Source organism: Myotis nattereri (genome assembly GCF_964212035.1).
Source record: "Myotis nattereri genome assembly, chromosome: 2".
Classification (NCBI taxonomy): domain Eukaryota; kingdom Metazoa; phylum Chordata; class Mammalia; order Chiroptera; family Vespertilionidae; genus Myotis; species Myotis nattereri.
In genome coordinates, this window is record NC_138076.1 from 109,730,955 (window position 1) to 109,755,157 (window position 24,203).

At 43.9% G+C, this 24,203-nt stretch overlaps 1 protein-coding gene across 1 annotated transcript in view; it reads left to right on the forward strand.

The window, feature by feature from the left end:
* Positions 1-10,523: 10,523 nt before the first annotated feature.
* Positions 10,524-24,203, forward strand: part of LATS2 (large tumor suppressor kinase 2) — a 92,375-nt gene continuing 78,695 nt past the window's right edge. The window contains exon 1 of the mRNA XM_081083540.1: positions 10,524-10,741. The gene's annotated coding sequence lies outside the window, so the exon portion shown is untranslated. The remainder of the gene's footprint in view (positions 10,742-24,203) is intronic.

Below are 24,203 nucleotides of genomic sequence, written 5' to 3' on the forward strand. Positions count from 1 at the left end.
TTCGTTTATTTTGACTTTTAAATTGTTGATAGAGATGTATTTGTTACCATTTTGTTCATATTTTTTATTCTCCTTCTCCTTCTCCTTCTTCTCCAAGAATACCCTTCAACATTTCATGTAATACTGGTTTGGTGTTGATGAGTTTTTTTTAGCTTTTTCTTGTTTGTGAAGCTCTTTCTTGTTTCTGACCCTCAATTCTAAATAAGAGCTTTGCTGTGTAGAGTAATCTTGGTTGTAGGTCCTTACTATTCATCACTTTGACTATTTCTTGCCACTCCCTTCTGGCCTGCAAAGTTTCTGTTGAGAAATCAGCTGACAGTTTTATGGGTGCTCCCTTGTAGGTAACTAACTACTTTTTTCTTACTGCTGATTCTCTCTTTGTCTTTAACCCTTGACATTTTAATTATGATGTATCTTGGTGTGGGCCTCTTTGGGTTCCTCTTGTTTGGGACTCTGAGCTTCCTGGACTTGTGAGTCTCTCTCACCATGTAGGGGAAGTTTTCTGTCATTATTTCTTCACATAGGTTTTCAATATCTTTCTCTCTCTCTCTTCTCCTTCTGGCACTCCCATAATGTGAGTGTTGGTTGCTTGAAGTTGTCCCAGAGGTTCCTTACACTATCTTCATAATTTTGGATTCTTTTTTCTTTTCGCTCTTCTGATTGTGTGTTTTTTGCTCCTCATATTTCAAATCATTGATTTGATACTTAGGATCTTCTATTCTACTGTTGAATCCCTGTAAATTCTTTTTTATTTAAGTATGCTTAATTTCTGACTGGTCCTTTTTCATGTCTTTGACATTCTCACTAAGATCCTTGAAAGTCTTATGAAGATCCTTGAGAAACCTTATAACCATGGTTTTGAACTCTATTCATTAGTTTGCTTGCTTCCATTTCTTTTGTTTGTGACATGTTTTTTTGTCTCTGCATTTTGGCTGCTTCCCTGGTTTTGTTTCTATGTATTCAGTAGAACTGCTATGTCTCCTAGAATTGGTAGAGTGGCCTTGTGTAGTAGGTGTCCTATAGGCCCAGTGACTCAGTTCCCCCAATCATCTGAGCTGGGCACTTTAGGTGCATTCCTGTGTGGGCTGTGTGCCCAGAGGAGGCCCAGTTGTGAAACAAGGGGGACTGATGCTAGTGCTGAGTCTTGGGCCTTTTATTAGTAGGTTTGGGGCACCCTGACACCAGCTGCAGCTTTAGCAAAGTCTGAAGCCTGAGCCAGGACAGGCCATTCATGTGAAAAGCTGCTGCAGCCCTAATCGGTTTGGCTCAGTGGATAGAGCGTCGGCCTGTGGACTGAAATGTCCCAGGTTCAATTCTGGTCAAAGGCATGTACCTTGGTTGTGGGCACATCCCCAGTAGGGAATGTGCAGGAGGCAGCTGATCGATGTTTCTCTCTCATTGATGTTTCTAACTCTCTATCCCTCTCCATTCCTCTCTGTAAAATATCAATAAAATATATAAAAAAATGAGTCTTTAAAAAACACACAACTGCTGCAAATAGCTTGGGTGGGGCTGCAAATTAGATGGGGTAGGATCTTAGGGAATCCACAGGGTGGAGCAAATCATGTGATCTAGGCTGATGGAGACTCAGATATGGCTATCAGTCAACCCTGCAACAGGAACAATGACCCCTGTGACCACTCACATCTGGGACAAAGCTACCCTGAGTTCCTGCTCTTATGCCAGACAATCCAATTCCTCCCTGTATGTCTGGATCCCCTAATGCTGTCTGGTGCTGGGAGTCCAAGTAAGTTTGTGCTCTGGCCCTTTAAATGGAACACCTGGGTCTTTAGGAGCCTCCATGTCACTCAACCACAATCCCTGCTGGTTTTTACAGCTCATAGTTGCTGGGACTTCTCTTCCCAGTCTGGAACTCTGGGCGGGGGATCTGGTGTGGGGCTCAGACCCCTGGCTCCTCACAGGCAGCCTCCACAGAGACATCTCCCTCCTGATTAAAAAAACAGCACAACATGGGTGTTGGACCAACCCATTTGGTACCTCTGCTCCTCCTACCAGTCTCTACGTGTTTTCTTCTTTACTTCTCTTGTTGTAGGACTTACATTCAGGAAGCTTTCAGGTGGTTCTGAATGATGGCTATTCTGTATTTTAGTTGTAATTTTGATGTGGTTGTGGGAGGCGGCATGTACTGGCATTTACCTACACCACCCTAGATTAAAATTTTGAATGGAAGGTTTTGGTGAAATTTTTCTTTCAATTACTTTCAATTCTGCTCATGTCTGCAAATGAAATAGAAATTGCAGCCAAATATGAATGTAATGAAAAATAAGTCAATAGTAGGTGTTGCTGTCATAGTTCACTCAGTGCAAAAATAAGCTAACAGAATATGTGGTAAGAAAATAAAATTTGTTTTTATCAATTTGTCTCTTAATAACATAAAGTGACAACATAAAATTCTTTAAATGCAGAATGTGATTTTTATTTTGACAGATTCTCTTTGACATCTTCTGAGAACAAATCTTGTTAAATTATTGAGCAATTCTGACTTATGCAATGACATACTTCATTACTCATCTCAGCAGCAGGTTGGCAATTCAGAGAATGAAGCTACCCTGTGTTGTTAGAGGCAGGTCCACGGAGATGGGCAAGGTGGCCACCCCAGAATCCTTGCTGAGACCTGGGCCTTCCCCTAAATATGCACTAGAGGATTTTTATTGTGTTTGTGTTTTTTGTTAATCCTCATCCGAGGATATTTTTTCCATTGATTTTTAGAGAGTGGAATGGAGATAGCGGGGGTGGGGTGGGGGGGGGGGTAGAGAGAGAGAGAAACACCAATGTGAGAAAAACATGTGGATTGGGTGCTGCCCACATGCTCCCTGACCAGGGCCTGGGATGGATCCTGCAATCCAGGTACGTGCCCTTGACAAGGAATCAAACCTGAGATTCTTCAGTGCACAGGCCAATGTTCTAACCACTGAACAATGGCAGCCAGGGCTGCACTAGAGGTTTTTACCAAATTTTCCAGGAGGTTCTGTTTTTCAAATGGCTAAAAGTAAAGCAATTAGAAATAAATTAAAATATGAGAAAAGTTTACTCTCTCATGATTTTAATGCTGGAAAACAGACACATAAGAATTGAAATTTAATACTGGGCATTTCCCCCCCCCCCCTGCTATCAAAATTGTTTTCATTATTGTAAAAAATAAGTGTTTGTACACTTAAAAATTGTTAAGGTGGAAATTTTATGTATATTTTCCAAATATATATATTTTTAATTTTAGAGGGAAGAAACAAGAGAGAAAAACATTGATGTGATGAGGGAAATATTGATCAGTTGCCTCCCCCACTTGCCCGACCAGGGATCAAACATGTGCCCTGACTGGGAAGTGAACCTGCCACTTTTTAAAAAATAATAATTGGTTTTATTTTAAAAATATATTTTTATTGATTTCAGAGAGGAAGAGAGAGGGAGAGAGAGTTAAAAACATCAATGATGTGAGAGAATCATTGACTAGCTGCATCCTGCATGCCCCACACTGGGGTTCAAACTCTCAACCTGGGCATATGCCCTGACTAGGAATTGAACCATGACCTCCTGGTACATAGGTCGATGCTCAACGAGTGAGCCACACTAGCCAGGCTGAATCTGCCACCTTTTGAGTGTATGGGACAATGCTCCAACGAACTGAGCCACAACAGCCTTGGCTAAAATTATTTTCAAAAGAATCCTAGTGGTGAAATCTATTAAATAAAGGCTTTTAAAAATACATTCTAAAAGTCAATGACAAGCCCTAGCTGGCTTGGCTCAGTGGTAGAGTGTCGGCCTGCGGACTGAGGGGTCCCAGGTTCGATTCCAGCCAAGGGCACATGCCTGAGTTGCGGGCTCGATCCCCAGTAGGGGGTGTGCAGGAGGCAGCCAATCGATGATTCTCTCCCATCATTGATGTTTCTATCTCTCTCTCATTCTCCCTTCCTCTCTGAAATCAATCAATAAATATATATATATATATATTTTTAAAAAAAAGTCAATGACAAAAACAAAACTAGGCCCTACTAGGCTGGGTAGCTCAGTTGGTTAGAGCATTGTCCAGATATGCCAAGGTTGCGGGTTCATTCCTGGGTCAGGGCACATACAAGAATCAACCAATGACAGCCCGAACCAATATGCTCAATTAATATTTGACAAAGGAGGCAAGAACATACAATGGAGCCAAGATAGACTCTTCAATAAATGGTGTTGGGAAAAGTGGACAGATATATGCAAGAAAATGAAACTAGACCACCAACTTACACCATACACAAAAATAAACTCAAAATGGATAAAGGACTTAAATGTACGACAGGAAACCATAAAAATTCTAGAAGAATTCAAAGGCAACAAAATCTCAGACATAATGCCGAAGCAATTGCTTCACTGATACAGCTCCTAGGGCACTTGAAACTAAAGAGAAAATGAACAAATGGGACTACATCAAAATAAAAAGCTTCTGCACAGCAAAAGAAACCATCAACAAAACAACGAGAAAACCCACTGTGTGGGAAAACATATTTGCCAATGTCATATCTGATAAGGGCCTAATCTCCAAAATTTATAGGGAACTCATACAACTTAACAAAAGGAAGATAAACAATCCAATCAAAAAATGGGCAAAGGACCTAAATAGACACCTTTCAAAAGAGGACATTCAGAAAGCCAAGAGACATATGAAAACATGCTCAAAGTCACTAATCATCCGAGAGATGCAAATCAAAACAACAATGAGGTACCATCTCACACCTGTTAGACTGGCTATCATCAACAAATCAACAAACAACAAGTGCTGGAGAGGATGTGGAGAAAAAGGAACACTTGTGCACTGCTGGTGGGAATGCAGACTGGTGCAGCCACTATGGAAGACAGTATGGAGTTTCCTCAAAAAACTAAAAATGGAACTCCCATTTGACCCTGTGATCCCACTTCTAGGAATATATCCCAAGAAACCAGAAACACCAATCAGAAAGGATATATGCACCCCTATGTTCATAGCAGCACAATTCACCATAGCTAAGATCTGGAAACAGCCTAAGTGCCCATCAGTAGATGAATGGATTAGAAAACTGTGGTACATCTACACAATGGAATACTATGCTGCTCTAAAAAGGAAGGAACTCTTACCATTTGCAACGTCATGGATGGAACTGGAGAGCATTATGCTAAGTGAAATAAGCCAGTCAATGAAGGAAAAATACCACATGATCTCACTCATTCATGGATAATAGAGACCATTATAAACTTTGGAACAATAATAGATACAGAGGCAGAGCTGCCTCAAACAGATTGTCAAACTGCAGCGGGAAGGCCGGGGAGGGTTGGGGGGCAGGAGGGAGGGAGGTAAGAGATCAACCGAAGGATGTGTTTGCATGCATATAAGCATAACCAATGGACATAAGACACTGGGGGGTAGGGGAGGCTAGGGGACTGTATAGGGCGGGGGGATAAAATGGACACATATGTAATACCCTTTGTAATACTTTAAGCAATAAACAAACAAACAAACAAACAAAAAACACACACAAAAAAGAATCAACCAATGAATGCATAAATAAGTGGAACAACAAATGGATGTTTTTCTCTCTGTCTTTAAAAAAAAGAAAAATCAGTGAATGCATGAATGGGTGGGACAATAAATCAATGTTTCACTCTCTTCTGCTTTCATCTCTCTCTCTCAAATAAATAAAAATTAAGAAACAACAACAAAGAAAAAGACAAAAAATACAAGATAGAAAACATTGTTTACTCATCTACTGCCTATTCATCTATTACTCTCTGAAAAATAATAGTAATCCACTTTTCCATAAATCTGACTTCCAATAATATAAACTTTTTGGGACATGTCTAGGAACTAAAGAAGCAAAAGGTCTTTTAATGGTTGAAGTAGCCACCACTGATAAATTGAGTCCCTGAGCCCATAGCTCCAGCATCATCTCTGCTCTGACTAGTGCTAGAGATACAGTCTTTGAGCTGATCTCTTCCTATTCCACAAAAACCACTCCTTTCCCCTCAAAGTATAAAGGGGTAAATTTGGTTGCAGTTTCTTAGTTATAAGTACACTAGAAGCCCGATGCATGAAGATTTGTGCAAGAATGGGCCTTCTTTCCCCTGGCTGCTGCACCGTCTTCGCTCTGGCCAGAGCTGCCTTTCCACCTTCCCACGCTGCCCAGAGGCCTGGAGCAGCTGGGGCCATGTGGAATGCCTGCATCATTGCCATGGTGACGATGCAAGCATCCCGCCCCGCCCCCAGCCGCTCGGTGCCTGCATATGCAAATTAACCTGCCATCTTTGTTGGGTTAATTTTCATACTCACTCCTGATTGGCTGGTGGTGTCATGAAGGTATGGTCAATTTGCATCTTACTCCTTTATTAGTATAGATTGTAATCCACACTTTGTGGAGATTCCCTTTAGAGAGCCTATAATTCAGTGTTTCCAAGCTCTGGAGTTAAATCTATGAAGGTTCGAATCCCAGATACTTGATCTGGGGCAAGTTGCTTCGGTTGTCCATGTGTTAGGGTCCTTTTCTATAAGATGGGATTAATAACATGGTTGTCTAGAGGACTGAATGAGATAATACACAAGTTTAGGGCAATACCTGGGATAGAGAAAGACACACACATCCTCACACACATATAGATGCTATCTTAATAAATTAATTTATACACTGTAACATTGCCACTATTGTAGGCTGTGTACTCACCTGGCCTTGTGTTTTCTTTTTCCCCCTTCTCAGCTGGATGCATTATGTGGATGTACTTATTTACCTGATTATTTAATTTCAACATAATTTTTGTTGTTTAAAATCACCCAGAATCACTATACCCCTTTATCCCTTTTAACATTTGGCTGCATCCTTTTCTGGAATATATATATTTACATTGTTTCACAAAATTAGGTACTGTCACTTGCTTTTTTTCTTGAACAGACTGTAAATCCCACCAGGAAATAGATCATATGGTTTTGCTCACCATGGTATCCCCTGTACCTGGTTTAGCCCATGGATCATAGCAGGCACTCACAAAATTAAAAAAACAAAAAGCCCAAAGGAAGGAATGACACCATGTTAATAAACACTTATTCACAGAATCATTAATCATAATCACATACCTATATAGGTATGTCACAGTTCTAGCTTCTAAACTTATTTCCAAGCAAGCTTCTAAACTTATTTCCAATTTGTTTCATATATATTTGAAATATTTTAAAAGATCTTTTTTAAAAGGAACAAAGAATAATAGCACACATTATTAAACCTAATCATCCAGAATCAAATTTTAAGATTTTGACAGTTTTGCTTCACTTTTTTGGATAAAAGAAATAAAGCATTGTAGATGAAGTTTAAAGTCTGCATTTTTCTTTCCTCAGTTTAATTTCCCTTCTTACATGGCCAATAGCTGTTATGGATTTAGTGTGTACACCTTCAATCCATGCTGATACTTACAAAAAGTATGTGATTCATATGGATTCTGTTGGATTTTGTTTATTTATAAATATGGTATCTTAGTGTATATCTAGTTCTGCAACTTGCTTGTTTGTTTGTTTTGTTAATCCTCACCCGAGGATATTTTTTCCATTGCTTTTCAGAGAGTGGAAAGGAGGTAGGGAGGGACCCTCTTCCCCAAAGCAGCCACAAGTGACCTCTGAAAATGGTTTGCTATTCACTTGACCCCGAAAACCCCACAAAATCATGCAAATCAAGAGGCTCAAATCTTCGTATTCACTTTAAGAACACTTGTGAAACTGCTCAGGCCACCAAGGGTATGCAAATTTGAAAAGCCACTAAGTATCTGAAGGATGTCACTTTACAGAAGCAGTATGTGCTATTCTGTCGTTACAGTGGTGGAACTGGTTAAGTGTGCCCAGGCCAAACAGTGGGGCTGGACACAGGGTCAGTGGCCCAAAAAGAGTACTGAATTTTTGCTGCATATACTTAAAAATACAGAGAACAATGCTGAACGTAAGGGTTTAGTTGTAGATTCCCTGGTCATTGAGCACACCCAGGTGAACAAAGCTCCCAAGATGCAGTGTAGAACTTACAGAGCTCATGCCACGTTGAGATGATCTTGTTTCTAACCCAGAAACGGAGGTGCACAGAAGAAAAATATCCCAGAAGAAACTGAAGAAACAAAAACTTACTTATGGCCCAGGAATAAATTCAGCATAAAATAAATACTAATAAAAGTAAAAGCAGACAGAACCTAGCGAGAGAACATGGCAAAAGATCCTGGACAGAACCTGGCTACAGAACTTGGCTGGAGAACCTAGACAGAACCTGGCTGAAGAACCTAGCAAGAGAACATGGCTATAGATCCTGGCTATAGATCCTGGCTGGAGATCCTGGATAGAACCAGGCGAGAGAACCCAACCATGCTGGTCAACTGAACGCTGCCTCCGTGTAATTCCTTCTTCACCGACTCCGTCCACACCTTTGGGAACCCCTGGACCTGCTGGGGTTGGACCCCGACAAATATGTGCTTCTCTCCTTCCTGATGCCAACTCCACCAGCTTCAGCCACTCAAGAGCTCCACAGACTCCCTTTGTCTTTGTAAAACATCAGGCCATAGTCTATTAAGCTTAGCAGGATATGGAAGGGGTAGTATTCTTCAGTGTTTAATTACCTACTGACTTTGTGTGTCCTAAACCTTTCAGTTTATGACTGAAATGGTAGAAATACTGTATGACATTGAGAAAGTTGATTAACCTCTCGGTGCCTCAGTTTCCTCATATGTAAAAATGGGGGTGCCGAAACTGGTTTGGCTTAGTGGATAGAGCGTCGGCCTGCGGACTGAAAGGTCCCAGGTTCGATTCCGGTCAGGGGCATGTACCTGGGTTGCGGGCATATCCCCAGTAGGAGATGTGCAGGAGGCAGCTGATCGATGTTTCTCTCTCATCGATGTTTCTAACTCTCTATCTCTCTCCCTTCCTCTCTGTAAAAAATCAATAAAATATATTTTTAAAAAAATGGGAATAGTAATTTCTTTTTAGGGTTGTTTTATGTAATAAATGAGTTTACACTTATAAAAAAAAAGTAAAAGAAAAAGAAAAAAATAAAGAAAGGAGAGAGGGAAGGGGAGAGAAACATTATTGTGAGAGACACATTGATTGTTTGCCTCCCTCACCTGCCTGATCTGGGTGGGGATTGAACCTGCAACCCAGGTATGTGCCCTGTGCCCTTGACTGGGACTCGAACCACGATCCTTCCATGAATGGACCGATGCTAACTGCTGAGCCACACTAGTCAGGGCTGCAAATTTCTTTTTTCCACTCTGCAATTATTTTGAATTTTATCCACAATCATTTATCCTTTGAAAAGTATCAAGCTATTTCATGTGTCATCATTTGAATACCTTTCATTTTCCTCTTATTCTCTACTGCTGGACATGTAGGTTCTTGATTTTTTACTATTGCAAGCAATGCTATAAACGGTTACTGTCATTACAACATTTTATTGTTTTACACATAATCTTAAAGTCAATTAAATTATTTTTATTTACAATATTTCATTTGACAAAAAAATCTTTTATGATTACATCTGTGAAGACAGAGCAAGGGCAGGACCTTTAAACACACAAAAAGGAAAATTGGCAGCCTGTCTTGTGGCTTGGGACAGGGGTGGAGAACATGTGCTCAGTGTGTGAGTAGAAGATACACTAGATGAGTGCAAAAGGGACCCCCACTACAGAACATTCCCTACTTGTTCTACTCCAAATACCATGCAGGATGCCTGGGAAAGTACAGGATAAGACTGCAAAATGAAATTGAATTCTGAGCTGCACAGTAATGATCTAATAATCCAAGCTCAAAGGAGAGAGGAAACAGGAGATTGGTGTGAGGAGGTTCCCTGGAAGAGCAAAGGTAGAGGCTGAAAATCTAGATGGGGTTTCCGGACTGGAAAGGTTGCTAAAGTCACTCCTAGAAAATGACCTTCACTACTCAAATGTTAATCATTCGAGATTAACATTTAAACATTTCAGAAGGGTGCATGAAAAAGGAAATTGAGTTGGCTTTTAAAATGATATTAGTCCTCAGCATCTGGGGCCACAGTGTGATATTAGGTTGAGGATTTGGCGGCCAGTGTGACTTCTGTTCCCTGTCCCTGCACATGTCCTAGCACCAACTCCAATGTTCCCAGCGCAAAGACAGCTCAGCGGCTGAGATGTCACTTGCTGGCGAATATCACTACACCATTGTGTACCTCACACAACACTTCTACACAAAATGCGAAAGGCACTGGACGAGACTGAGTTAAACCGATTGAATTTGGGCGTTTATCTCACGCCCTCTTCTGTGGCTTGATACCCTGGCCTGAAAGCTGTGTCTGCGCTCACTTTCGATGGCTGACACCGACTTGATGGCTCCCCGAGGCCTGTTGACTTCCAGTCCGCACCGAGGCTGGGTGAGAGGACAGTGGCCTAGGGACAGCGACCAACTCTCACTGCGCGCCGCGCGGGCGGGGACAGCGCCGGGCCGCAGGTGGCGGCCGGACCAGGAAGCGCGGGCGGGGCAGATCGAGCGTGACGCGCGGTCACGTGACGCCCGTGGAATGCCAACAATGTAGCGAATGTCCCACTTGGGTCTGCGCGTCGGAGCGGAGCCACGAGCACCCGGGAAGATGGAGCCGCCGCCGTCTGCGCCGCCGCCCCGGTCTCCGCGGGGCTACCAGCCGCTGCCGCCACCGGCGCACGGTCACTCGGCGCGCGAGGCCCCGGGGCCGCGGACGACGGCGCCCCCGCGGCGGTAGACGGTGCCGAGGTGAGGCGGGCGAGCGGGGCCGGGAAGTTCTTCGCTGGGGCCCCGCCCGGAACCGCCGCCGCGTCGTCGTGGTCCTGGTCGCGTCGCGGGCCCGAGTCGGCGGCCGGGAAGTCAGGGCGGGCGGCGCCGCTTTGTTGCGCCGGCCGGTCGGCGAGGGACTGGGTCCGCGCAGGGCCCACCTCCACCGGAGCCTGGGACGCGTCCCTTCCGTGGGCCGCGCCGTCGCAGGTCCCCTCCCCCTCATCCTGGGGCCGCGCCATCTCGTGTCCCCACCCCCTTCCTCAGGGCCAAGCCGGCGCCCCGAACGTTCCGTCCTCACGGCCGCCCGGGCTCCGGGGGTTTCGGGCTGGCCACCGTGACGCGGCCTCTCACGACTTAGCCCCCGGGACTGGGGAGGGCGGGCTCCGAGGAGCTCACACTCCCCTGCGCTCCCCCTCGAGCCTCGTCTGGAGCGCTAGGAACTGCGTTCCGGTCGGGGACGTGCTCGCTTGCTCTGACCCGACCTGGTCCCAGGTCCCAGCCTCGGGGTGGCGGGCCCCCGGGCCCCGAGCACACTTGCCTGCGCGGGGTAGGGTCCCGGGTCTGCGGCCGCCGCCTTCCGCTCCGAGCCCTCCGGTGACAAGTCCCCTCTTGCTGGGACAATCGTGGAAGTACACGTAGTTTGTGGATCTATTTATGTTGGCAGTTTTAAATAAAACTGGCATTTTCACCCTCATGTGGGACATAAGTGAGAGTGTTCTGAATGTCAGAAGAATCTGGACTTAAAATGATTTAACCTTCACTTGTAAACCACAGTGTCCCTGCCGCAGGTAAAACCCAAGGACCCTGCGGTGCTATTCTCCTGAAATTTTTACTTAGTAGTTGAAGAGCCTTTCAATAATGGGGAAACGAACTGGTGGCTGATTATCAGGAAACCTGTACTAAATCTGGCTTCATATTTTTAGTGAAATCTCCGCTTCAATCCCTGCGTGATGGATCATCGTTTCTGAGTGCCAAATCAAGAGACAACGCTGCTTTATCTTTTATGTTTTTTCTTTAGCTGTTGTAATGAGGAAGTAACAAAAATCTTCCAGAATAAGAATGCAGATACTATTTAACAAAGACTGTTTTCAGTTATAATTAACAAGACACTATTAGCTTCAGACAGTTTGGTCTCATTATCCAGGTACATAGAGTGCTGTTTAATGAGTAAATCAGCATTCCTTTGAAATTAAAGTTGCTGAATATTAATAAACCTACAACAGCCGAGCAATATAAAGTGGTATCTGAGCAGAAGACGTTTTGCAAAATTATTAGTAAATTTCTAGAATCATGGCATTTTAGAACTGGAAAGGGATTCTTCTAGCCTCTCTGTCCACTTTGAAATAGTTGGACACAAATGTAAATTGGAGCTGTACACATTTCTTTCTTTTTCTTAGCAAATCACAAAGGTTGGTGGGAGGGATTTTCCTTTGATGGGAGGGGAATGCTTTTACAATAAGATGCCTTGCTATTTTATTTATTTGTTTTTTATATATTTTGTTATTGATTTCAGAGAGAGGAAAGGAGAGGGAGAGATAGAAATATCAATGATGAGAATCATCACTTGGCTGCCTTCTGCACACCCTACTACTGGGGATCAGGCCCCCCACCGCAACCAACCGGGTATGTGTCCTGACCAGGAATCAAACCTCCTGATTCATAGGTCCAGCCCAACCACTGAATCACACCCCCGGGGATATTCCAAATGCTGTGTTGTAAATAGCCAGCCCTGGGCTCCTAAATCCCACTGTGTGTGTGTGGAGATGGGGAAAGAATTGACGCTGATAAATTTGCTGTAAACACACAGGAAGAATTTTGGGAAGTGTTAAATCCAGACCAGCACAGTTTTTGAAAAGCTGCTTTTATATTTTATTTTATTTTATTTTATTTTATGATTATAATAATATGAAAGTTTTAAACAGTATTTCTTATTGATTGCTTTTAAACTGTGGGCTTGAAATACAGAAGATGATTCTGTGCATTTACTTTGTCGTGACTGTAAATCTGCTGTAACAAAGAGCAAAGTATCCTAATCAACAGAATGAAGGGTTGGCCTTGATAATCCTTACAGTGATGGATTGATTCATAGGTCGATGCTCAACCACTGAGCTACACTGGCCGGGCTCCATTGATTTTTTTAGACAGAGTGAAATGGAGGGGGAGAGAGAAAAAAAACAGATATAAGAGACTGACCCTGCAACCAAGGTACGTGCCCTTGACCCGAATCAAACCTGGGACCCTTCAGTCCGTGGGCTGACGCTCTATCCACTGAGCCAAACTGGCTAGGGTGTGACAGGTGATTTAAGTTAATTGTATACTTTTTGTTCATGTGCCAGTATTTGACATTCATTGGAATTTTTCTGGAGGCTAAATGAAGACTCATATTTAGTAGCAGTGGTTTGTATGTAGTGTTAACTAATGGGTACAATATTGTGGTATAGGCATATGCTATAGTCTCTAAAATAGGCATATGCTATAACCTCTGAATTAGCCTCATATTATTCTCACATTGTTTTACATGAGCCTCCTATATAGGCACTGAGCCAGGCTGGCTGGGCCTGAGAATCTTAAGAATTTAAGTTGAGCCGTGGCTTGTGTGGTTCAGTTGGTTGAGCATCGTCCCATGCACCAAAAGGTCACTGTTTTGGTCTTTGGTCAGGGCACATACCCAAGTTTCGGGTTCAATCCCGGGGTTCAATCCCCGATTAGGGTGCATGAGGGAGGCAGTTATCGATGTTTCTCTAACTCCTTCTCCCTCTAAAATCAATAAAAACATATTTAAGAAAAAAAAGAATGTAAGTTGGCTTTTGAATGGTGTGGGCTTCCTTTTGGAGCGTAGGCCTCTGCCTCCAGGCAGTTATCTTGAGCATGAAAAGCTAAGGACCAGCATGTTCCATTACTAATTAACTCATCATACCTCAGGAGTCTCACACTCCAGTGTTTTCATTAAGGGGATTCAGTACCTGCCTCTTCTCCAACATTATCTGCCTGTTCATCTTTCTCTTCTATTTGAGCCTTTTTTACCAGGAGTTCCAGATTCCAAGAATAGCCTCACACTTCCTCTGTCAAATTACATCCCTTTAGCCTTTCCAATTTTGGTGAACACTCCTTTCTCTAGGTTTTCTCCAAATAGGCACATGCACTGGGATTCTTTGGAAAGTTACAGTATTACCTCTGTTCTGACTTCCTATCTGGGGGATACCGAAATTTGGAGGGAAGGAGGTGCACAGGAGGGAGGCGTTTCTGGGTTATGGAGTGGAATATAAGGAGACCCATCCTGTACCCTATATCATATGGATATCGTGTACAAAGGTAATGGAGAATGTGATGGTTTGCTTTTCCCCTAGATTGTAAGTTTAATTTAGAGGTGAGACTTGTTCTGCCTGGATGAGACCTCATAATGTCCAGCAGAGTATTTGATACACATATGGCACTTAAAAACCCAATGTGGCCCTGACCGGTTTGGCTCAGTGGATAGAGCAGCCGTGGGCAAACTACGGCCCACGGGCCGGATCCGGCCCATTTGAAATGAATAAAACTAAAAAAAAAAAAAAAAAAGACTGTACCCTTTTATGTAATGATGTTTACTTTGAATTTATATTAGTTCACACAAACACTCCATCCATGCTTTTGTTCTGGCCCTCCGGTCCAGTTTAAGAACCCATTGTGGCCCTCGAGTCAAAAAGTTTGCCCACCCCTGGGATAGAGTGTCGGCCTGCAGACTGAAGGGTCCCAGGTTCAATTCCGGTCAAGGGCATGTACCTTGGTTGCGGGCACATCCCCAATAAGGGGTGTGCAGGAAGCAGCTGATCGATGTTTCTCTCTCATTGATGTTTCTAACTCTCTATCCCTCTCCCTTCCTCTATGTAAAAAATCAATAAAATATATTAAAAAAAACCCACCAGTGTGATGACACTGCTCATTGGAGAGTTTTCCTGGATTCCCAGAGGAATGTAATCACTGATTTCCCTAGAGATCCTCATTATGAGGGTTTCCGGGCCTGGATAGCCCTGGGAGGTACATCAGCCTAGTGGCTTATGACTCTTGACAGGCCAGCATCTGGCTGGAGGCCTGGTCTGTCATCCTGATTCAGTTTATCTTTGCTAGGTAATTATAGTAAGGACGTTATTTAAAGAATAAATGGAATTCTAGGTCCAAGAAATTATGTTTTTAAAAATACCAGCGGGTGTCAGTACAGGTCCTGTAATACACAGGTTTGGTTTGTTCCTTGGTTGGTGCTTGATTGTGCTTGGCAGCTGGTGTGGGTTCGTGAATCATTAGGAGAAATTAGAATAAAGATTCTTGAACATTTTATAGCATTTTCTAGGATTGGATTGAGAACTGGGATTGGAGTGGGTAGGGCCAAATTAAGGGATGCTTAACATATTGCTCTCACATTGTTTTATATACTAAGCCACCTGTATATGAGCCACCTATATATACTAAGCCACCTATATATGCTAAGTGTAGGATTTAGTACCTGTCTCAGCTCCAGATATGAAAGTGAAGTGTTTTTGTTCTGTGAGTTCTGTTACCATTTTAAAATTCCAGTGTCATGAAATTTTTGCTAAAGTATACTTGCCCTAGCTTAGCCGTGGGCAAACTACGGCCCTCGGGCCGGTTTGAAATGAATAAAACTAAAAAAAAAAAAAAAAAAAAAGACCGTACCCTTTTATGTAATGATGTTTACTTTGAATTTACATTAGTTCACGCAAACACTCCATCCATGCTTTTGTTCCGGCCCTCCGGTCCAGTTTAAGAACCCATTGTGGCCCTCGAGTCAAAAAGTTTGCCCACCCCTGCCCTAGCTGGTTTTGCTCAGTGGATAGAGCATCAGCCTGCGGACTGAAGGGTCCTGGGTTTGATTCCAGTCAGGGGCACGTACCTTGGTTGCAGGCTCCCGGGAGAGTGCAAGAGGCAACCAATTGATGTTTCTCTCATATCGATATTTCTCTCTCTTTCCCTCTCTCTAAAATTCAATGGAAAAATACCCTTGGGTGAGGATTAAAGAAAAAATGATGTTGAAAAATAGATAAATAATAAAATAAATTTTAAAGTATACTTAAATTAGTTGATGCCAAAGAAATGTCCAAAGTTTATTTTGCTTAATACCCCTGTATTTTTAAAGTTCACATCAAAGAGGCCTTATGGTCATATTTATAAAATTTGTGATGAAAGAAAATGCCCATGTGTTAACTCTTATTAAAATAATTTAGTAGTGTGTCAGAGTAGCTCATTTCCAGCTACAATCTTAATTTGACTGATGAGTATTGTCATGAAAAACCTTTCAGAAGTTTAATTTGGCCATGAAAGCCACTGTCTTAAAACTAAAGTCTAAAATACAAGATCTCAAGCTGAGAAAATACTTCCATTCTTTATGAGACGAGGAAAGTTTCATCCTTTCCAAATGATTTGGGCAAGAGCGCAGTTTGCTCATAGGTGCTATTTTACATATTTTAAAGGGCAGGAACAATACCTCTGGTATTCCTAGGACCAGTGCATCCTATAAGCCTGGAGGAAGATGGAAAGAAAATGAGAACAGGCATGGTATCCTATTCCTCCCTACTCACAAGGAGTCCTCCCAGTGGTGGGTTTATGGAGTGTCACTGAATAATTCTTCCAGCTTTTCTGTATGTTTGAAAAGAATATTTTTTCTGTTTGAAATTTTTTATTATGAAGTGTTGAAAGGAAAAAAAACACCAGGATATCTGACCTAGATTCTGTTTAGGGGAGCATGCAGTTGGTATTTCTCAGTTCAGGCATAAACATAAACATAGCACAGAAATGTGGTGTCACTTGTGCAGGTTGGCTTTTATAACTGGAATTTTTGTGGGACATGTGGGCTGTAAGAGTGGGACTCTGCAGAAGCCGCTCCCCATGTGTTTCAGAGTCCTCACAAGGAGATGACAGTGTGTTGGGGAGGATGTGTGCAGTACACGGCAGTTTAGGCTTCACTCTGCCAGGGAACTTTGAACCCAGTCCCTAGGTCCAGTCTTTTCATCATTTAGCTATGTTTGTAAAGGAAACTATTGTTCAAACACTATTTAGCTAGATGTGAATAGGTAGGCAACTTATTTTCCTTTTTTAAATCAAGGTAAAATACACATATGGTAAAACATACATATTTATCATTTTAACCATGTGCAGTTCACTAGCATGAAATACATTCACATTGTTGCTGCAATCATCACCATGCTCTATACCAGCGGTTCTCAACCTGTGGGTCGCAACCCCTTTGGGGGTTGAATGACCCTTTCACAGGGGTTGCCTAAGACCATCAGAAAACACATATATAATTACATATTGTTTTTGTGATTAATCACTATGCTTTAATTGTGTTCAATTTGTAACAATGAAAATACATTCTGCATATCAGATATTTACATTACGATTCATAACAGTAGCACAATTACAGTTATGAAGTAGCAACAAAAATAATTTTATGGTTGGGGGTCACCACAACCTGAGGAACTGTATTAAAGGGTCGCGGCATTAGGAAGGTTGAGAACCACTGACATACTGTATTAGGTAGAATTGCTATATCTCCTGGAATTGGTAGAGTGGCCTTGTCTATTAGGTGTCCTTTAGGGCCCAGTGGCTCAGTCTCCCCAGTCACCTGAGCTGGGCACTCTAGGTGAGCCCCTTTGTGGGCTGTGTGGACAGTCTTGTAGTTGAGCCTTGATTGCTGTTGGTGCCACTGGGAGGAATTGACCTCCAGGCCAATTGGCTGTGAGGACCAGATGCAAATACAGTGGGAGAGCTGCTATGCAAGAAACCCCCCTATGGAGCAGGACTTGGTGATCACTGAACCTGCCTCTTGAGTGTGTCGCTTGTGGATGTGTAGAATTGTAATCTGGTATGGTCTGAAATTGTTCGCCAGGTGCACTGGATCTAGGGCCTCCACAGAGGTGCAAAGTCATCCACTGACTGGGGCCACCTGGCAGGAGCCATAGAAGGATCTGCAGATGGCTGCTATTTGTATTGAGAGGTGCCCAGGTGAGGCCCAGTTGTGAAGCAAAGAGGACTGGTGCTAGTGCCAGGTCTTGGGCCTTTTATTAGTAGGTTTGGGGCACCCTGACACCAGCTGCAGCTTGTTTGAGAGATTTCAGCAAAGTCAGAAGCCTGAGCCAGAACAGGCTATTCATATGGAAAAGCTGCTGCAAACAGCTTGGGTGGGACTGCAAATTGGATGTGGTGGGTCTCGGAATCATCAGGGTGGAGCAAACAGTGTGAGCTAGGCTGATGGAGACTCAGATATGGCTGCAGGTCAGCCCTGGAACAGGGGTGGGGGTCGGGGAGGTGGGGGCGTAGGTCCCAGCACAGGAACAATTACCCCTACGAGCATCCCTGTCTGGGAAAAAGCCACCCCTGAGTTCCTGCTCTTATGCCAGACAGTCCAGTTCCTCCCTGTATGTGTCTGAGTCCCCCAAAGCCTCCCAGTGCTGAAGCTCAGAGGGATTGAGTCTGAGTAAGTTTGTGCGCCTGTCCAGTAGCCTCGGTGTCACTCAGCCACAATCCCCGCTGGTTTTTACAGCCCATAGTTGCAGGGACTTCTCTTCCCAACTCTGGCACCCTGGGCTGGGGGTCTGGTGTGGGACTGGGACCCCTTGCTCCTCATGGGTGGCCTCTGCAGAGGCGATGTCCCTCCTGATTAAAAAAAACAAACAGTACATGTGGGTATCGGACCAGACCATTTCATGCCGCTGCCCCTCCTACCAGTCTCAGTGTACTTTCTTTTTCTTTAGTTGTAGGACTTCAATTCAGGCAGTTCTGAATGATGATTGTTCTGTATTTTAGTTGTAATTTTGATGTAGTTGTGGGAGGCGGCGAGTAAAGGCGGTTGGTTACCTATGCTGCCATCTTGTTTCTCTGCATCTTAACTTCAGAAAGAGCATAGCTACTTCCTGAGTGCCTTGCCCATACACAATCATGTAGTACTCAGTGCTCTCTCTTTTTTTTTTTTAATATATTTTATTGATTTTTTACAGAGAGGAAGAGGGAGGGATAGAGAGTTAGAAACATCGATGAGAGAGAAACATCGATCAACTGCCTCCTGCACATCTCCTACTGGGGATGTGCCCGCAACCCAGGTACATGCCCTTGACCGGAATCGAACCTGGGACCTTTCAGTCCTCAGGCCGACGCTCTATCCACTGAGCCAAACCGGTTTTGGCTACTCAGTGCTCTCTTGCATCACCTTTTTTTTAAAAAACTGATTTTTAGAGAGAGGAAGAGAGAGAGAAAAAGAAACATCAATGTGAGAAACATTGATTGGCTGCCTCCCGTACACACCCCAATGGGGGATGGAACCCGCAACCTAGACATGTGCTCTCTACCTTTTGGTATATAGGATGAGCCACTTAGCCAGGCAGCATCACCTTCTTTGCACCACCTTAGTGGCAGGGTTCATCACTGGTTCAGGATAGTAGGGGTAGGTGACTTCATGTATTCATTTAATATGCTTCCTGGGCCTGTGGGCCTGTGTGACAGGCATCGAGTAGGTGCTCCTGGCCTCACGGAGCTTGCAGTTCTGGTGATTGAGGAGGAAACAGGCACATCAGTCACGTCACACTGTAATAGTGCTGTTGTGGAGTTGGGGGTATGAGTGAACAGGACCATTGAGATGGGGGAGCAGGAGGGCCCTTTTGATGAAGGGGCTTTTAAGCTGAGAATTCTAGAAGTATAAGAGTCCAGCAGGGAGGGGAATTTGTTCTGAGCGGAGAGAACAGTCTTGTCAAGTTCCAGAGGTAAGGGAGAATTTGTTGCCTTTAACTTGCCCAGGGCCACCCAGATTGAACCTGGTTCTGGGTGTTTGGGACAGCGGTTGCCAGCCGTTTGGACCTCACAGACCACCAGTGGTCCATGGACCACCGGTTGGCAACCGCTGGTTTGGGAGGCAGGTAGTTCCTTGAAGCTCAAAATGCTGCTTAGGACAGAGCACCTTGGACCTAGTTGCAGGCAACTTTCAAGCAGTAAGTCTAACGACTTCAACTTTTCCTCTCTGCTTTTCTTTCAAGTAAAGAAAAAGATACTTTACCTTTTTTCAAAAAAATTTTTAGAGGACATTTATTAAAGCTGGGGACAGTGAAATAAGAAAGGGTTGGGGAGCCCTGGCCAGTGTTTTCAGTGGTTAGAGCGTTGGCCCTCACACTGAAGGGTCTCGGGTTTGATTCCTGGTCAAGGGTAAGTACCTGGGTTGTGGGTTCGCTCCCTGCCCCGGGTGGAGGGATGTGTGGGAGGCAAACAATCTAATCTAATATATCTATTGCATCGATGTTTCTCTCCCTCTCCCTCTCCCTCTCCCTCTCCCTCTCCCTCTATGTCTAACCCCACCCCCCCCCCCCTCCACTTTCTCTGAAAAGCAATGGAAAAAATATCCTCTGGTGAGGATTAACAATAAATAAATGAATGAATGAATGAATGAATGAATGAATGAATGAATGAATGGGGAAATGAGCCCAGGCTGGTCTGCTTTGGCTCATTAAGAAGTCAGAGAAAAGGGGGCCTTGGGGACAGGTTCAGGGGGTGTGCCTGGAATGAGCTACTTCTGCAGATACTTTAACTTTTTTTTTATATAATATATTTTTATTGATTTCAGAGAGGAAGGGAGAGGGAGAGAGAGATAGAAACATCAATGATGAGAATCACTGATCGGCTGCCTCCTGCACGCCCCTTACTGGGATTGAGCCCACAACCAAGGCATGTGCCCTGGCCAGGAATCGAACTGTGGCCTCTGGTTCATAGCTCAGCACTCAAACACTTTGCTACATCAGCCAGGCTACTTCGGTACCTTTTTAACTAAGCCCATCTGCATTTTGCCCTGTTCTTGTCTCCTGACTTTATTAAAGCCTTTTTTATTTTGAATTCTGAACTTACTAGTAATTCTAATCATTGTCCAGTGTGTTGTGCATTACAGATGAGCGTGATCTCACACGCACCTGTGATCTTCAGAGCAGCCTTGTCAAATACACAAAGCAAGGCTTGTCAGCAAGCAGGAAACTGAATCTCCAGAGAGGTGCAGTGCCAGCCCATATCACACAGAGCTAGTGCCAGAGCCTGGCAGAAGTCAGGTTCCCAACCTCCAGCTGGTTTTTTTGCTCTGAAACAGCCATCTTCTGAATCAGCCTCCCCCAGCCGTCCTCATCTCCCAACAGCTGCCCTCCTCCATCCACACTCTGGTTGCTCTCTTGAAGGTCCCCACTGGCTCAGAGAAGGCACCACCATCAGCTCTGGCTCATAAGCTAGAAACTTGGGCTTCATCTTTCAAGCCCATCTCTAGTGTACACCACCAGCTTCTGTGGGTTTCACCTCTTAAGCACTACTGAATTGCCTACTTCTCTCTATCCTCCAGCTACTACTCTTACTTCAGACCCCATAATTCTTTGGGCAAAATTTTATTGTCACTTGTATTATACTATATTTAAATAATGTATTTATGTGTCTGTCTTCCCCATGTTAAACTGTGAGCTCCTTAAAGTCAGAGGCTGATCATTATTTTCTGTATCCCTAAGACCTAGTAACAGGGTCACCTGTGAAGTTGTTCAGGTTGTGCACTGCTCAAGGACCGTGCATGTAAACGGGCATGCTTCACATCATACAGATACTTGTGTGAGGGCATGTTCAGCCCACTTGGAGACTCTGAGCCACTCACAAAAGACCTGAGCAGCAGTAGAGAATCAGTGGCACACGTGTCATGTGACACGTCTGGAGGGCACTTGTGATCACACTTCCCCTGTGTGACCGTACTAAGGCCATTCATTACTTTTTCTCCTGTGCCTAAAAGGTCTAGTTCCTACTCTCCATTTGATTTAGACTTTACTTGCTCCCTCTCATCTGGTGTGTGTGTGATGTATTGTGACATGTGGTATCAGGATATGTCTAAGAGTGGGCCAGGCTGCTGTCCCCAGGGCTCCTCAGGGCAAGAGCTCCTCATATTGTACAATAATATGGTATCAAAACAATTTACTTGAGGAAGGAGTACCCTTTTATAATCCCACAAAGGTACCACATGAATTATCAGGGGCTCTGCCAATAACTACACAGTAAGCATTTGATATGGTGATGAAGCAAGATCTTGGAGCTGACCACTTACTCAACTTCTCACAGAATCACAGTTTGCAGTAGCCCAACACCAGAAACAACTCAAATGTCCCCCTGTGGCAGAATGGATAAATAAGTATGGTATAGTTATGCCATGTAATATTACTCAGTAATGAAAAGTGGCAAACTGTTTCCACACACCACATGTATAAATAACCAGACATGGTATTGAATAAAATCAATGGGACACAACCCAGCTGGTGTGGCTCAGTGATTGAGCATTGACTCATGAACCAGATCACAGTTTGATACTTGTTCAGAGCACTTACCAGGCTTACGGGTTCAATCGCCAGTAGGGGGCGTGCAGGAGGCAGCTGATCAATGATTCTCATCATTGATGTTTCTATCCCTCCCTCTCCTTTCCTCTTTCTGAAATCAATAAAAACATATTTTAAAAAATCAGTGTGGTCCTAGGTGGTTTGGCTCAGTGGATAGAGCATTGGCCTGTGGACTGAAGGATCCCGGGTTCGATTCTGGTCAAGGATATGTACCTTGGTTGCAGGCTCTATTCCTGGCCCTGGTTGGGACGTGTGCGGGAGGCAACCAATAAATGTGTCTCTCCCTCCCACTCTCTCTAAAAATTAATTGGAAAATATCAGGTGAGGATTAACAAAAAAAATAAAATACAATACATCAAGGGGACAAAATACAGACCATGTAGGTCCATGGATAGAAAGTTAAAAAACTGGTCAAACTAACCCTTGGTGTTAGAAATTGTAAGGGTGGTTCACTGAAGTGTTGGTCTGTTGGTGGGGGCTTTGGGATTGTACTGGCAGATTCTGTGACCCAGATGCTGTTTGTAAGAGTGTGCTCTTTGTGAACATTTGTTGATTTATGTTTTGTACATTTAAAAATAAAAGTATGTTTCTGGCCTGGTATCTCAGTTGATTAGAGTGTTGTCCCTATACACCAAGATTGAGGGTTCAATACCCAGTCAGGGTGAAACTGGACAATAAGTGGGTCCAAGCTGCCTGTCACTACTTGAGCCAATTAAGCAGGGATAGGGTTGAATCGTATATGATTGTTTTATTTTCCAGTATTACTGGCAGCATGGGAGAGCAGGAGGTCATCCACAAAAATCTGCTTTGCTCCTCACCCCCATAAACCAGCTGCTTATATTGGGTAGAAGGACAAAGATTACTTGGGGAAGTAGGCAACAAGAATAATAATGGGTATAATGGTTACAGATGACAGACAATGCAGGCTTGGGGGTTGCAAATCTTTCCAGGCAGTTTTCAGATAAGAAGAATGGACCACATTTCCAGGTCCTGGGGTATATAACTCCCAGCCAGGTCAGAATGTGCTTTCTTTAATCAAAACAAAATGATCACAGTTAACAGAGGATGATTAATTTTTCTCATAACTATAGTTAGTCCCCACTATTCTATTTCTCCCTCCCACCCCTCACAATGGCACATACAAGAATCAACCAATGAATTTGCATAAATAAGGGGAACAACAAATTGATATTTCTCTCCCCCCCGCCCCCCCCCCCCCCCAAATCGATCAAGCTTCTTTTGCTGTCCCTGACTCCCTTTGTGTCTGCCAGTGAGGCTAGGCAGTGAGGCTATCCCATGTCCTGGCTCTGACTTCCTCACAGCTTTTTTTCTTAATGTGGGCCATCTCTTGTGGCCCTTGCCCTTTCTTAGCTCCTTCTCTTTAGTCTGCTGGTGTCACTCGATGGTCATTGACTGCTCTTCTAAGAGATGCCAGTTGGGAGGGACAGGAACTCTTCCTCCCTCACCTAACTGCTCCATTTCATGGCTCTGTAACTAGGTTACTAGCTGAGTAAATGTTCCATATGCTGGTGGCTCCCCATTTATGTCTTTAAGCTCAGACCCCAGGTCAAGGTGTAACTAGTTCCTGAGTACAACCCCTCTTGCTCCCAGGAGTTGCTGCTCCTCATCCAGGTTTCATCATCTACCTAAAGTGCTATGGCTTCCAGGCCACCTTTCCCCTAGCTTCCAGACTCAACTAGCAGGGGTGGGCAAACTTTTTGACTCGAGGGCCACAATGGGTTCTTAAACTGGACCGGAGGGCCGGAACAAAAGCATGGATGGAGTGTTTGTGTGAACTAACATAAATTCAAAGTAAACATCATTACATAAAAGGGTACGGTCTTTTTTTTTTTTTTTAGTTTTATTCATTTCATCCGGCCGTTGTTTGCCCACGGCTGGCCTAAAGGGTACTTCTGGCCATATTACTCCTTAGCTTAACTACAGACAGTGGTTCCCCATCTTCTGCACTGAGTCCAGACAGTTAACATGGCCTTGGAGAGCCTTCCAAATCCAGCCCCTTTGTACCTCCTGTTCTCATCCCTTCTCTACTCTTCAGGAAGAGC